General features: G+C 38.4%; 1 protein-coding gene across 3 annotated transcripts in view; it reads right to left on the reverse strand.

Moving 5' to 3' along the window:
• Positions 1-12,225, reverse strand: part of ASTN2 (astrotactin 2) — a 1,150,327-nt gene that overhangs the window by 812,948 nt on the left and 325,154 nt on the right. The gene's annotated exons all lie outside the window — the stretch shown is intronic.

Here is a 12,225-nt window from a genome sequence, read left to right on the forward strand (position 1 = left end):
TTTACAAGTCAGAGATTCTGATTCCATGATTTTCCAATTAATTTTAGAGACAACCATTTGGAGGCTACAAGTCTAAGCAAACATAGACAGGATCAATGAGTTCCTCAACCTGGGGAACCTCTAGGGCATGAATTACTCCTATAACTTAATAGATAAATCCTAAGGAATTACCTGAGGTGCCAAAGTTAAATGACTTGCCCAGGATCACATATCTATTAAATGTCAGGGGAAAGGCAGAACTTCTTTTCTTATGTTTGTGATCTTGTTAGAAAACTGGCAGATTCTTAGAAGAAAAAGCACAAGAGACATTGTACACTATGAGTCTTTTTCCTGACTTCAGGCATCCCTCACAATTACTAGAACCACTAAAGCTGTAAGTAGTCCAAACTGCATTGAAGCACATACCTGAGGTAGGCTATATGGACAGTCTGTGAATAGGGGTTGCTTCAGGAGGGCAGAGCTCATTGTGTATATGGGGGGAGGAACGATCTGTGAGACAGAAAACATTTGTATATTTTTTCTGCAAACTGTAGGATTTGCCTAGAGCAGCCTGTATTCCCTCCCATTCCTGTGTGTGATCAGTCAGAGTGTGGGAAGATGGTTTCATCACCCCTTTCCTACAATAGCCAATCATAGGGCTTGGCTCCAACCAACCAAACCTACATTTATCATCTAAGGCTGCAAAGAATTGTTCCCTTTCTCCTATTTATAGGCATTCACTCTCCTCCTCTCTTAATCAAGCATTTACCTCTCAGGTCAGTTATAATCTACTTCCTTTGCAGGTACCCACATCAGCAGCAATGTAAGTGTCATTAGTAGAATTCCTGTCCCTACATCCGGATCCTCATCTCCTGCCCTCAGATTATCAAAGATGCCTTTGAAAAACTCGCTTTATTTCTGTGACCCTCACTTTCAGCATCTGTAAAATGAAAGAGTTGAGAGAGCAGATTTTAAAATTCTCTTTTAGCTCCAATATTCTATGTTGTATATTCTAAATATATTCTAAAATCTCTTCCAGCTATTTCAAACAATCTATGTTCTAAAGTCTCTTCAAGTTCTAAAATTCTGTTTTATATTCTAAAGCTCTATGTTCTAAGGTCTTTTTTATCTCCACAATTCTGTACCATTCTCTGTTCTAAGGTTGTTTCCAGTGCCTCTAGGATAAAATCTACATTCTTCTGTTTAGCTTGTAAAGCTTTTCAAAACCTGGTCCCAACCTATCCTTCAAGCCTCATTAGACATTATTCTCCTTCCTTCACTAAGAGCTAAACAAACTGGCCTTCTCTCAGTTCCTCAAACATGACACTCCATCCCCCATCAACATACTGTTCCACATATATAGAAAGCCTTTGGGCTGATTCCAGGTCTTAGTCTCTCTCTCTCTCTCTCTCTCTCTCTCTCTCTCTCTCTCTCTCTCTCTCTCTCTCTCTCTCTCTCTCTCTCTCTCTTCTGTCTCTCTTTCTGTCTCTCTTTCTCTGTCTCTGTCTGTCTCTGTCTCTGTCTGTCTCTGTCTCTGTCTGTCTCTGTCTCTGTCTCTCTCTGTCTCTCACTCTCTGTCTCTCTCTCTGTGTCTCTCTGCCTCTGTTTCTGCCTCTCTCTCTCCCTCTCTCCTTTTCACTTTCCCTCTCCTCCTTCACTCATCTGTCTCCATTTCCTGGCCCCCATTAGAACATACACTACTTGTGAGTTAGAACTGTTTTGTTCTTCAACCTTATATGACTACTAACTAACTACACAGTGCCTGGTACGTATTAGGCACTTAACAAATAATTGTTGAATGACTGATGTTTTATTCAGTCAGAACTAGGAATTCTAGAACCTGGGACAAATTCAGTTAAGGGGAAAAAAGGAGGATGGAATCTTGTGGCCCTTCTTGTCCAAGATTGACATATACTGGAGACAGTATACAACTTGAAGAAGCTGAACAAATGGAAGAGGCGAGTTTTCCATGGGAGCAGGGCAAAGAGTGAAGGAGAAGACGGAACTAGGTAGTGAACTGTGTTGGGGGGGGGGAAAAAAAGAATAATTTGGAGGTCCACAGAAGACAACAATTAGGATTTGATCACAATGGAATGAACTTTCAAGTTGTTGTTGGGTCCCAGCATTTATATAGCTGGCATTTATTTAGTGTTCCAAAGCTCTTGGGTGAAGTTTTAAGAAAAACTGCATTAAAATTTTTATTAAAAATATCTACTGGGTTAGGGTTTGCATTTTAATTCTTTTCTCGTTTGTTACTCAGAACAATTCTGTGAGAAAGGTGGTGTTGTTTAACCATTTTGCTGGGGATGAAACCTAGGCACAGAAAGGTTAGGTTAATTGGTCAGGGTCACAAAGGCAATAAGTATCTGGGGCAAGTTTTGAACACAAGTCAGTTTGACTCCAAATCTAGCATCCTATCCACTATACCCCCTAGCTATATAGCCTGGGTCTAAAAGTTGTCATATGGCAGAAATGGTGTACAAGACCTTTTAGAGACCTCTTTTGCAGAGTTTAGGAAAAGACCTAAAACTACAAGCTTATTTTGCAATTTGGGGTTTCAGATCCAACTGGGGAATCTTCAAGCCTCTGGCTCCATAATTTCTGTGTTCACAATAAAGCCTGATCTTTGCCCCCCAACTTAAATAAAATAAAAGTTATCACATGGAACAAAGTGATGAGTTTACCATGGAGGGTAGTCAGGGAGAGGAGAGAGGTGTGAGCCCCATAGAATTGCCTTCTATATAAACAATATCCACAGTGTCAGGGTCATAGGAGACTCTGGGAAGGACTGTAAAGCATAACAGACAGATTCAAGGACTTGTTAGATTCAGATCCACTTTCTGAAATTTACTAGTTATATATTCTCAAGGAAATCACTTAACTCCTCTGGGCCACAATTTTCTTATCTCTGAAATGAAGGTATTAAGCTAGATAATTTCTGAGTTCTATTCAAGCCCTAAATCTATGATCCTCTAACCTCACCTTGGTTGTAAGGCAGCCCAAGGGAAAGGGGCTAATGGATGGGTTTCGGGGACCTGGTGGTCTGGATGGCTTCTCAAGGTTTGATGAGGCACTGAGACAGGGAGAAGGCTGAAAGGGCAGCCAGGGTAGTCACTGCAGGAAAATAGTGCCTGGCTTCAGTTCTAACATTCCAGGTTTTACAATTTTTCCCAGGCTTATGTTTTATGATTCGATAAACAGCAAATGAAGGATCATTTTGCCATATAAGGAGTAGCCTCCAAATTTAGCGATTTCACAAGTTAAGGTTTTTGCACATCACCTATAGAAACTGACACACGTATTCAATGTAACTGAAAAGCTAACTGAAACCCTGGAGGGAGCTACCCTCTTTGGCATTAATGAGCACACTGCAAAATCCTAGCCTAATGTTGCATGGAGTTGGGGGACAGATCAATAACCATCAAGTCAAAACAGATCCTCGGTCTCCTGTCCTCCTTCCAATCTGCCCCCACCAAACAGCCAGTGAACCCTGAAGTATGTTATTAACGACAGCATTTGAGGCAGTTAATGGAACATCTTTATGAGGCACAAGCTCGAGCAGGAGCAGTCAAGGTCCCTTCGCATGCATGAGCCAAGGAATCCTGACTTAGCAGCTGTATGTATTAAAGCTTTGATGGGCTTTGGGAAAAATTTTTAAATTGTCAGTTCTCATCTTCTCATTCAGTCTCCCTAGGGCCTTCTATGGGGTTGCCCTATGCTCAGGAGTCCTGAATTATGGTTAGCCTGACCCATCAGCTTAATTAAGCCCTTCAGCACACCAATTAGATTGTCCAAAGGAAGTTTATGAGAAAACATGGAAAAGGCATGGAGGGGTTGTCATCAGTATGGGTACAGGAAGTGCTGTCTTTTTAATCCAGAAAGATAATCTATCTTTAAATATCAAAACTGTAGGGTAGAAAGAAGGAGGGACCCTGGTATTCCTAAACATAGCTTCTATGGGTAGGGTAGCTCATCTTCTGGATTTCACTATTAAAACTTTGTCTAGGCCTTAAGTTTATGATTCCAGCTAAGATGTAAATACCCCTAGAGAAAGGTAATATAAGTTACCACTCACAGCAAGATCATTGATGAAAAAGGAGAAGAAACCTCAGGTCACCTATTCCAACCTTCTCACTTTATAGATGAAGAACCAGAGATCCATTTAAGTTTAAATGGCTTGCCTAAGATCACACAAAAATGGCAGAGCCATAATTAGAACCAAATCTCTGCTTTCAAATCAGGTCCTCTTTCTAATCTACCATTTGCCTAAAATAGAATAGCAAAGTTTTCTCACCAATTTGCCCACAGTCTGATGAATTATTCCAATATTGTCTATTAAACTCTAATAGTGTTGCAACCTATGCTGATAGGGGGAGAACCATCATCAAAGGACTTGTAGTTCTCTGAAATATTGAAATTGATGGATTTGGTTGTTATTAGTTGTCACACACACACACACACACACACACACACACACACACACACACACAAAGAATAAGCTTAAAAGGAGGATAGGAATAGACCTGGAGAGTACTGAGCAGTTGTGCGGATTAGGAAGGAGTTTCTATAGAAGGGGTTAGGAAGATAAAAAGCAAAGAATGCCTTGGAGGTGGCAGGTATCCACAAACTGACTTTCCCAGAAGGCCATTCTTCATAAGCCCTATTGCCTGGAATCCCAACCAATGAGAGATTAGAAGTAACAAAATAGATAGTGGAGTGATAGCTGAAAAAAAAAACACGTTAAGGACTACAGGAAAAGTGAAAAATTAGCAACAAAGGAGGAGGCCAGAAAAAAACAAGCAGCAGAATGAGAATTTTATTACATCATTGGACAATTATAAGGAACGATCACATTGAGAAGCCTATGTCATCAAGGAAAGCTTAATTGATATTCAGGGTCTTCTATTTAATTAGCAAGAAATGGTGGAGGTGAAATACATATTAGAAAAATTTCACTATTGTTAAAACATTTTTTAAGTGCTGGTGTTTAATGGTCTAAAGCTTTAATAACACAGAAATTTCACTTACCTGGAAGAATTTCGCTCCCAGGGATGTGAGGTAAATGAGGAATAACATTCTACTAATTGTAAAATACATATTATTTAAGGGGAAATGGCATCTTTACATTTCTCCTTAATTTGGACCCAAATAATTTAAGTATTGTTTTGCCAGCATCCTTCAAAAACAAGTAGATGGAGGAATGGCTAGCCCAATGAACAATAATCAGAACAAGAAGATCTCAATTAGAATAATGGGCCAAATCTAAAAGAATGACAATAGGGAAAAAGCCAAAGTCAATACTTTGGTTCTCAAAATCAATTTCTCAAGTTCATGATAGAAAAAATTGCATGGACATTAGTGCATGTGGGAGTGGGGAGATCGCTGAGAGTTGTAAGTACATAGCAAGGTTAATGAGTCAACAGCATAACAGAAATGCAAAAGAAGTCTAATGTAATTATAAACTATATTATTAAATGCATAGTTTACAGAAAAAGGATCTCAGGTTCATACTAAAGCTGAAAAGGACCTTAGAGGTTATCTAGTCCAACCCTTTCTTTTTACAGGTAAGGACATTAAAGCAATAAGACCAAATGATTTACTGAAAATTAAACAAATAGAAAGTGTCAAAGGAAGATTAAGTCAAGGGATAGCATCCTGGACCTTATCAGGAAAAAGTTGGGTATGAGTCCAAACACTTTCTAGCTGTTCTAGCGTGGGCAAAATATTTAACCTCACAGGGTCTGTTTATTCACTTCTTAAATAAGGGGTTTGGGTCTAATTTCTAATATCCATTTAAACTCTAAATCTAAGATTTTATGAGCCTAGGTTCTCCTAATTCAGAGCCAAAATTTTTTCAGTGACTGTTGTCAGATCCTTCCCCATCCTCCCAATCTAGAGTATTGTATTGATTCCCAAGAGAGCACTACAGAAAGGACAAGCTGAAATATATTCAGGAGAGTGAGGCTGGTAGAGTAAAAGGATAGAAAACCACGCCAGAATTGAGGCTACTTGGAGAAGAGAAGCCTGGAGAAGAGAAGACTCAAAGGATTAGATGTGATAGTTTCATTAACTTATATGAAGGCCCACCATGAAGAGAAGTAGTTGTCCAGCTTTGTCCCAAAGCACACAATTAGATGCATGGGAATTGGAAAAAGGAAGATTTAAGTTCCAGATAGAGTGAAAAAAAAAACAGATAAAACAAACAAAAGCAAAAATAATACAAAATAAAACTCAGAAACAATAGTAACACCACCACAACAAAATACCTTTTCGACCAGCACCCCAGCCTAAAGTGAAATAGGCTCTCTTAGGACAAGATGGGCTCCCTTTCATTTGAGGTCTTCAAGTGGAGGCTGGATGACAACTTGTTGGGAAAATTGTTAAGGTGATTCCTATTTTGGAGCAGTTTAGAATAAAAGCCTTCTGATCTCTCTTCAAACTCTGGGATTAAATGTTTCTTGGTTTCTGAGTTTCTCTGAAAGTGAGTCATTGTGAAAGATGAGTCCTCAAATCAAAATGCCAAAATGCTTAATATTGAACTCAGTATCAAAACTGAAGGCACCAATGGGAAGCATTTTGTTGGAAATCTTGCATCTGGAATTTTCAGATGGCGAGGATAAAGATGGAGAGACAAGGAGAAGGAAACAAACAGCAGCACAAACCTGTGTGGGTTTAGATGAGATTCTGACAATCTAAGCCGCAATATTTATTCATCAAATATTAATTGCCTCCTGGGTTAAATAGAACATATTTGGCCTTGAGTCTCAGGTTCCCCAACTGTAAAATCAGGAGATTGCCTTAGTGATTATTGAGACATCTCACAGTTCTAACAATATGGAAATTTTGAGAAAGAAAAAATCTCCTACTTGGAGCCCTAGCCTTAGGGACCATGGAGTCTGCCATATACCTAACCAAGGAATCCTACACAATTTCTATCATGTGGTCATAAAAGCCTGCTTAAAGACATAGGGTAAAGAGAACCCACTAATATATTATAGATAACATTCTCTTGAGGGGTATGGATCAAACTAGAAAACTCCTCATATTCCTTTCCTCATTCCAAGCTTCTAAAAGTTTTTTCTCCAGCTGAAGTCCATTCCTCTTCAAAGTCCATTCCTAATTCTACCTTCTGTAGCTACCCTGAACAATTTCTCTTCTGTGACAGCCTTCTCAATACCTTAAGATAGCTATTATGTCTTCACTAAGCCATTTCCGTCCAGGGTGAGCATTCCTTTATTGCATATACCCATACAGATTCTCCAATTCTCTCACTCTATTGGTTGCCTCTTCTGGATATGTCCCAATTTGTCTACATTTTCTTAAATGTGATCCTCAGAACTAAAAACAGTCCTCCAGATGTGACCTGCCAAGGGTAGAATATAGCACAATTTTTACTCTTCTCACTTTGTATCACTATGCTTTTCTTAATGCAGCCTAAAATAGCATAAACATTTTTTTTTCTGTAACATCAGATGACTGACTTACATTCAACTTGCAGAGCATGAAGACCCCCAGATCTTTTTTTCCCCTGTGAGAGTTGTTCTCTAGCCATTTGTAATTGTGAAGGTGATATTAAGAATTCATATGTAGGACTTTGAAATTAACCTATAAAATTTTATTTTAGAATCAATTCTTACTGTAATGATTCTGCAGGTCCCTTAGTTTTGCCATTGTCGCAAGTGAGCAAAAAAGAGGTTGATAGAGGGAAGTCCAGAACTTGGTCAAAGTCTTTCTGTAGGAAAGAATCACCATGGGAGATTTCCCTTGTTTGAGGGAAGCCCCATCCACATGTCACTATCTATTAAGGCAGGATTATAAATAAGTCAGCTGTCTTATCAAACATTTATAGGTGTTTGAGAGTCAGTAAAAAGCATGTGGTCCTGGGGTTGATACACAGTGACTACTAGTTTTCCATCTCCAGTCCAAATTTTGCAGCTTATTTTTCTTTTCTTTGGAATTGTGACAGAATGAACTTTACTTCTACACAGAGGTTATTAATTATTAACATCCAGATGAGAAGAACTGTCCTATCTTTTTCCACGGAGAAGTGACAGAAGGACTTATAGAAGGCAAACAATATACAAAACTAACACTCACCTCCAAACAGTGGGCTTCCCTCAGGAAAAAAATGTAGAGGGAAGTTCACCTTCAATGCCTCTAATCCTTGAGCCCCACCTCCTACCTGAGTTCCTGCAGTAATATGCCCTTTCTTCCTATCACCAACTGATTCCCTGTTCCTTTCAAAAAGTCCTTTCAGGAAAGGCTCTACTATCCATTTAAAAATTGCAACACATTTATAAAATGCTTTGAATTAAAATATGTTTTCTAGGCTTTCAGACTAGAAAGGACTTTGGAGATCATGTAGTTCAATTCTCAATTCATAGATGAGAAAATGATTCCAATTGAAGGCTTTCAAATCTAATTTTTGTTCTTTTCAACCCAATTCAGTAAACATTTATTAAGTACCTACTATGTGGATATTCGCTGATACAAATCACTACCTGTTCTTGCCTTTTCATCCAAGGCTACTCTGGTTAATGCTTTCCCACAAATTCTACCCTGTTAGTTCACTTAAAGTGTTGGAAGCCTTTCGGTAGATAGAGTACCATCTCAAAGATTCTGCAAATAAGCTATCCATCCATTAGCTCTCTCTCTTTTTTTTTTTTTTGGAAAGAGAACAAATCATTTATTTTTTTCCATTTAATTATCTTATTTTTCTCAATTACATATAAAACATTTTAACATTAATTTTAAAAAATGAATTCCAAATTCTCTCCCTCCCTTCTTCCCCTATTCCCTCTGTGAGATGGCAAGCAATTTGATATGGGTTATATATGTGCACTCATGCAAAACATATTTCCATATTAGTCTTCTTGTGAAAGAAACATAGATTAAAGAAAAAGAAAATGAAATGTTATTTTTTTAAGTGTGCATTGATCTATATTCATATTCCATCAGTTCTTTCTCTGGAGGTTGATAGCATTTTTCATCCTAAGTCCTTCGAAAGTGTCTTTATCCCTCACTTTTGATACATGATTTATCTACCTCTTTTTCCTGGATGATAACCTTCTTCTTTGCACAATACTTCATTGTTAATAAGGGCACACTATTCATACCCACCACTTGCCTCCTTATTGCCTTTTAGGTGATTTGCCACCTCAATTCTTTGTGAACTATGATGGTATTCCAAGAGTTGCAGCAATAAAGCCCACTATAGGGCTATCCAAGTTAAAATGATGAGCCTTTAATTTACAGAGAAAATTGTGAGATTCTCCAAATGCAGTTCTACCAGCTTTCTTCCAGGTCAGTTTTGGGACTAGCTTCTTTGTTTCTAAGATAATCACTAACATTGTTCAAAGGGATCTTGGAGACCCATAAGTCTAGCTACCTCATTTTACAAATGAGGAAACTGAGGTATAGGGAGGTTAAGTGAATTGTTCAAGGTCATGCAAATAAATAAAGCTGTAAAGTAACTTTCAAAATATCTATATTGGAAAATTAGTCCTATGATGGATAAAATCATTTTTCACAATTTAGTTTTTCTTGTGGTTAGGCTGAACTCAGGCTGAACTCTTCGGAATAATTATGGGTCATATTTAGGAAGATCTGAAATGCTGTGGCTTAATGCAATCAGCACAGTGCCATCTGCAAACAGAAGCACCTGGAAGGTCTCTTAGATACTCAAATAGATATGTGATCTCATTGATTTTGATTTCCTCAAATGCATAATACAACTCATCCCATTTCTACCAATCCTGTGCTACTCTTATACAAGTCCTCCCCCAAAATCACTATAAGGCATCCATCAGTTGTCTTGGAAGCCTTTGTCCTAATATGGCAGGGATATCAGTGGAGTGCTCTGGCTATCCACCTGCCATCTCTCAGTCTTGCTAGGGATCCAGTCTGCCTTCTCTTCCTAACATAAAAGTCTGGTGACATTTTGAAGACTTTGTCTTGAAGGGCTACAAGGCACAGTGCACAAAGTACTAAATTTGACAGTCCAGAAAGCTAGAATTAAAATATTGACTCTGATCTTAAAGACCTACATGACTGTCAACTGGTCAAGCAGTCAAAGATCATTTATTAAGTACTTACAATGTGCAAGATATTGTGCTAAGTGCTGGGAATACAAAGCAAGGTTAAAACAAAAACAAATAAATACCATTTCCTGCACTCCAGAATTTCATATGCTAAAGGGTTAGACAATACACAAATAACTATATGTATATATGATGGTCATTGTGTAAATAGAAGGTAATCTCAGAGAGAAGGGGATATACTATAGAGGATTGGGAGAGAAGGACCAGAAAATGCCTCCTGAAGAACTTGCATCTAATCTGTCAAGAAATCTGGAAGACAAAGAAGAATTTAGTGGGTACATTTTAGGCATGGAAGAAAGTCTGTACAAAGGCATAGATCTGTGATACGGAGTATCATACATGAGGAATGGAAAGTAGGCTAGTATGTCTGGACCATGTGGTTCAAGGAAGGAAATAAAGTATAAGAAGACTGGAAAAGAAGGAGCCAGGTTGTCCAGTTATTTAACTTCTTTAAACCTCAGTTTCCTCACCTTTAAATTAGGGGATTTGACTAAATATTCTCTAAAGTCTCTTTCAGCTCTAATTTTATGACCTCATTATCTTTCTATTATTATTATTATTATATCAACCTCCCAGATGCAAATGATAGCTCCCATTTACTTTAGCACTTTAAGGTTCACAAAGTAACTACTTTGCATACATTATCTCATTTAATCCTCACAATAACCCCATAAGGTAGGTAGCATGATGATTATATCTCCATTTTGTAGGTGACTTGTCAAGGTTACACAGCTAATACACCTTAGTCATTACATTTTCTCTCCTAGAGGGAATATGCTTTTTAACCTGATTTTTATCAGAAATAAGAATTAGATATAGTTTTCCAAAGGCCATTATAGACTATCTAGTCCAATTTATTAGTTTTCTATAGGTGAGGAAATTGAGTTACAGAAATGTTAAATGACTTACCCAAAGTCGCATTGTGGCAGCTAGGAAGAAGATAGAATTCCCAGCCTGAAATCAGGTAGTCTCATTTTTCAGAGTTCAAATATGGCTTCCCATACTTATTAACTTTGTGACCATGGACAAGTCACTAACTCTTTCTGTTTCCCCATAGGTAAAATGAGCTGGAAAGGGAAATGACAAACCACTCCAGTATCTCTACCAAGAAAACCACAAATCAGGCCACAACGGGTCCAACAAGACTGAAACAATTGAACAACAACAAAATCAAAACTGCTATTGTACATTACCTCCTCTAAGTGTGAGAAGAAAAGACTGTTGTCTGTTAAGGAAAGTTTAAGTCTCAGGGAACAAATAGCATATATTTTAGGTAGCAGTCCTCTTTGGGACACCAAAACCATAGCATTGGTTAAATGTTGCTCTGAAACCAAACTTCAGTGCCATAATGTTGGCAAATCAAGGACTGCTTCCTCCTCTAATGTAAGGTGGAGGACCACAGAACAAAGGGATGGAGGTGGGCATAGTGGAGAGATGCTTTAGTGTATTTCCCAGAGTATTCCAAGTTTTCCAGAACTAAGACATGCTACAAGGGAAAAATATACTCTTCCTCAATGCTAGCCCAGTTCCCAGGTTCACCTTTGATTGATCTAGTAGAAAAATACCCATAAAAGTAAGGGAAATTAGGTCTGGCTAGCTATAAGGGCATCAGGCATCAGCAGTAGCTTTGCTGCAATATACAGCAAGTGTCTCATTAACTGGTTGGTGGCAGGTGGGAAGGGTTGACTGCCCAGGAGATAAATAAATTGGACTCAATCAGGTTCTTGGTTCCTTCCTAGCAAGGAAGAGTAACAGCAGAAGTCTTTGCTTGGCCCTTGCCCTGACTACAGCCCCATGTGTTTTGATATAATTAACAAGTAGTACAATAAAGAAAAAAAAGAAAAAATTCCAAAGCTTTTGCAAAATAGCATCTGCTGGGGCACAAAGGAAATCCCAGCTGGGCTGTAGAGAGTGGCTCTGGCACTGATTAAGTTATTAGAAAGACACTAACACTCCAGAGATGGGTCTTGTGGCCACACAGAGCCCAGCTCTAAAGAGGGCTAGTAACCAAACATGCTGGCTTGCCCTTTCTACCTCATAAGATTGCTTGGAACAGGAGGGGAGACTAGGAGAGTGGAGGGAAGACAATTTTTAAAGGCATTTCACCATAAGAGCATTTTAGAACACTATTAAAAGAGATGAGAGA

This window comes from Monodelphis domestica, chromosome 1 (assembly GCF_027887165.1).
Source record: "Monodelphis domestica isolate mMonDom1 chromosome 1, mMonDom1.pri, whole genome shotgun sequence".
Taxonomy (NCBI): domain Eukaryota; kingdom Metazoa; phylum Chordata; class Mammalia; order Didelphimorphia; family Didelphidae; genus Monodelphis; species Monodelphis domestica.